Consider the following 5,006-nt stretch of genomic DNA (forward strand, 5'->3'; position numbering starts at 1 on the left):
TATTTGATAATTTTATTCTATTGAAAATTCTATATTTTTAAAATAATTTTAATATTCTAACCTGTGTTGCTAGGATATGGAAATACAATTGATTTGATATATTGACCTTATATCCAACAATTTTTTTCAAAGTTTACTTATAAATTCTAACAATTTATATTTTGTATTTTCTACATATATAATCATATCAATTGCAAATATTGAGAGTTTTGTTTTAATCTTTTCTTATCCTTACATGTTTTATTTCTTTTTCTTGCCTTAATATATTAGCTAGTATCTTCAGTACAAAGTTGGATGGTAGTGAAGACTATGGGCATCTTTGTCTAAGCCCCAAGCTCAGAGGCACACATTAACATTTTGCTATTAAATATGATATTTAATATTAGTATTTAATAAATGTATTTTATAAGGTTAAGGAAGTTCTCTTCTATTTCCTGTATAACAGGAACACTTTTTACAATAATCATTAATGGATATTAAATTTTATCACATTTTTATCAATTTATCATGGTTCACTAAGTGAGATTCATACTTTAAGAAGCTAGCATCCAAAACTGAAAGTGACTTTAAGAGTTTATTTGGCTAGGTGATTAAAACTTGAATTTAAAGATGGCCTACATTCAGTGAGGTAAAAATAATGAACTTCCATAATATGGAGGAAGATATCCAAAGATTTAGAAACATAGGAATGTGGTATGTATTTATTATGTGAAACACATTCACCTACTTACTATCTATTCCCTAAGAGGGCTCAGAATACACCCCATTCACTAAGATATTGACAAATACCTCTGTCAAGTATCACCAGGTTCCATGAAACTGGCTCTTTGGGGTCAGTCTTCTGTAGGGCATCATTGTAATGAACTCTTTATGGGAATGATTACTTTGGGGCAGCAACTAACCACAAAGTTACGATAATAAGCCAAAGGATTGCCATGGCAATCAGAGGGCCTTGCCCTTCAGAGATTGATCAATTGATCATGATAGACTTAAAAATTAAATAGATGACTATCTTTCAAAGTATTATTCAATCTATACAAGTGAAAGGGGGGAGAACCTTATGTCTGAACAGAAACAGGTCAATACTAAAAAAAAAAAAAAAAAAAAAGGTATTCTCACCAAGTCCCCAGACACAATTTAAATAGAAAATGGGGAATCATACCAAACCTTTTTCTATAACTCCATGCTACATAGAACATGGCTCAATCAAATATAGAACTCTAGACTGTTATGTTGGTCCCCTTCCCATATATATTTCATGAATACAAACTCAGGGCCCAAGTGTTTTTTTTTATTTAGTCTTTTTGTTTTGAACTAATACTAGTTTTTCTCTCAAATATCAGTTCCTTATTCTTCTGGATCATAAGTCACCATCTAAAAAAACCCTGAATGTAGGAGTCTCTGGGTCCTCTTGAAGAAGTCTCCTGACACACCAGTGCCTGGGGACCTAAAATGCCACCATAGTTTACCATATTGGAGGCTTATGGAAATCAGGCCATACACAGAATCTTGGATCTGATGAGCCTATGGACCAACCTGATAGTTATCTCCCTTGTTTCTGAATGGTGTTAGGGAAGATATACTGAGGAGTTTGCAGGATCCTTATATGACTCCTTGGCAAAAACAAGTGAGGCTGAACGTTAAAATGATAGCACACTGAACTACATTTGAGAGAAGGAAGTGAGGACAGGAGTGAAATGATAATATGGGGAAATGTCTTAAGAGAAACTGGGATGAATTTTGTGAAATAGTTGACCAGCTAATGTGGGAGTTATGGAGCAAAATAACTGGATGGATACAAGGTTTTGGTAAGTGATTGCGGGGGGGTGCTGTATATTTACTATTTCTTTTTTTTTTTTCTTTTATTCCAGAAATTTCTTTTTTTTCTTTTGTTTTAAATTTTATTATGTTATGTTAATCACCATACATTACATCATTACTTTTTGAATATATTTACTATTTCTAAGACACAACAGATCTAGGAAATAGCCAAGTCCACAATGAGACAAAGGAGGTGTGTGATTGAAGTAGGGTGAACAATATTTTTATTTGATAAGAAATTAAAGATTGAGACACCAGTATTTTGAAAGCATCCTCCAACTGAATGTTGAAGTAACTAAGGGGTAAGGGCAGGGGACAGGTTAGGGATTAAGAGATAAGGTGCTGAAACCTCAATAAATTAAGAAGGGAAACATGCTCTAAGTTGAATAGCATGAGTCCAAAGGGACACAGTTAAATTCAACTAGGAGGAATTAGGTTGGGAAGTCCTGATCTTCAATTATTTGAAGTGTTAGAGCAAAAGTGGTCTACACAGGTGAAGACGTTTCTTGTGGTATGGTATCAGCTGAACAAAACCATGCTTTTGGTTAAGCCACTGAATGTGTACAAAAGACAAGAATAGTGAAGAGGGTGAAGATGTAGAGAAGTTTCCTAATCTTAGAAGACAGAACTCTAAGGCACAGGAGAGAGATCCAAAGGAGAATGTTGGCTAGAGCATGCGCGTAAGGACTCCATGGAGTAGAGAAGGCTGGCATGGATACAGCATGCTGGATACACGTGTGGTCGGTAAAGTTGTCACGTGGCTGAAACACTGCAAGAGAATGAAGGCCAGCTACAGTTTTCCTTTTAATCCTGTATGTATTTATTCCCCTTTTGCCTGTCCCATCCCACCCCTGAACTTCACTGCGGCAACACTTTGTGTGTGCGCGTGCGTCCGCACACACACGCCCTTCTCCTTTGAAAATGGGGTAGTCGGGCGCCTGGGTGGCTCAGTTGGTTAAGCAACTGCCTTCGGCTCGGGTCATGATCCTGGAGTCCCCGGATCGAGTCCCACATCGGGTTCCCTGCTCAGCAGGGGGTCTGCTTCTCCCTCTGCCCTCTTCCCTCTCGTGCTCTCTGTCTCTCATTCTCTCTCTCTCAAATAAATAAATAAAATCTTAAAAAAAAAAAAAAAAAAAAGATCTTCTTTAAAAAAAAAAAAAAAAGAAAATGGGGTAGTGAACACACTTTTTGTAATTAGTAATCAAGCCTTCCAAATATAAAACAAATCCCAGGAAATTCTAAAGACCTCCTTTATCTTTTTATTCCCTCTTTTTTGAACTGCAAAACATTTTCCCAAAGTATAGTTTCCTGTACTTATGTTTATTTAATTGTAAAGCCTTTTTGCTTCCTCTTAGCAATTACCAGGACTAATTGATGATTCAGCCCAGCCATCAGGGACTACTCCCACAGGGCCTCTGGGTCTCTCCAAAGAGAATGTGAGCAGACTCCTACCCTCTGTATTTAGAAAATTCTGACTTGGGATCAAAATTTTCTTTCATTCAACCTCAAATACCTTCACAACTAAATCCTGGCCATTTATAGGAGTCTTAAATAGTCTTTCGTCTTATACCTTGCAAGTTACACAGTCATGATTCTCAACCTGATACTGAACTAAGGGCTCTATATTCCTCTTAAACTAGGGTGGTCATATCATTTGTCATCCAGAAAGGGCTGCTTTTGAAAGCAAAAGTATGTCCTATTAACAATTATGGGGAGATAGTTGACATGAACCAAGACCATTCTATATTTTTAACCAACCTAGGACTTGTGTGATGTTCCTTTAAAAGGCGCAGGAGTCTGAGCTGGGAAATGTACCAAGTTCTTATGATGACAGGGATCGATTATTTAAGTCATTCAGCCCTTCCTACTACAGTTAGAGTAACTCCAGTTATATTTATTACCATATAAAATCACTTATACCCATTTATTAACATACCTCGCTTAGTTTACTTAGAGATGAGTGGGACTTCCATACATAGTGGAGTCAGACCAAAGCCCTTTCCTCAATATAACTAACTCTGTGCTAGAACACAGCTAAATCAGTTCTAGAACTCTGTTGCCTTGGCCGCTTTCTTATAGCATCTCATGAATAAAGTTTCAAGGTCCTATTGTATTTTTTTTAATTTAGTCTTATTATTTTGAACTAGCTCCAGTGTTTCTCTCAAATATCAGTTCTTTATTCCACCAGTACAAATGATTATAATTTGCCACCATTTGCCTGTGGGGAAGCCCATACATTTCTCCTAAAAGATCACTATAAGGGTAACAAGACTTTCCTTTTTATTCATAAATAAATAGCATAAGATCTCAGGCTCATGAGTGAAAAATAGGAATAAATGAAAATAAAAATAATAGTTAGCTTTTACTGAACACTTACCATGTACCTGGCATTGTCCTCACAAAGTATAAAACAGGAACTGTTATTCACAGGGCAACTGGGTGACATTCGGGGAGGATAAGACACTTGCTTAAGGTCATAGAGATAATAAATGCTACAGGGAAGCTTGAACCCAGTCTGTAATATTCAATAATTGGAAAACATGTATACTTAAAAATGTTTTGAATTGGGTGCCTGGGTGGCTCAGTTGGTTAAGCGACTGCCTTCGGCTCAGGTCATGATCCTGGAGTCCCTGGATCGAGTTCCGCATCGGGCTCCCTGCTCGGCAGGGAGTCTGCTTCTCCCTCTGACCCTCCCCCCTCTCATGCGCTCTCTCTCTCTCTCTCTCCTTCTCTCTCTCAAATAAATAAATAAAATCTTTAAAAAAAATGTTTTGAATTAGGAAATATGTATACTTAAAAATGTAAGGCTAGTCAAATGTTTGTAAATTGCTTCGTTCCTTGAAAGATGTTTAGTAGCATTATTATAAGTTATTATTTACTTTCATGCATACTGTAAATATAGGCAAAGAATCATGGACAAGCTTAGAATTACGGACTCTACCAAAAATTGCTGCTTTTCTTGTATTTTGGTTTTCTTTCCCCCAAATAATTATCTGTTGCACAAAAATAGATGTAGAATGTAATTATTCATGTCTAATCAAACCCATGGGATTTTTAATGAAAGAAAGCATATATTGAAATTAAGAAATATCACAAACCCCAAGTTTCAACTGGCTGCGGCATAATTTTGAAGCAAGAAGAAACATTCCCGAGATGGTACATGCAGCTAGAGCAGCCTCAACTTC

This window comes from Halichoerus grypus, chromosome 12 (assembly GCF_964656455.1).
Source record: "Halichoerus grypus chromosome 12, mHalGry1.hap1.1, whole genome shotgun sequence".
NCBI classification, from domain to species: domain Eukaryota; kingdom Metazoa; phylum Chordata; class Mammalia; order Carnivora; family Phocidae; genus Halichoerus; species Halichoerus grypus.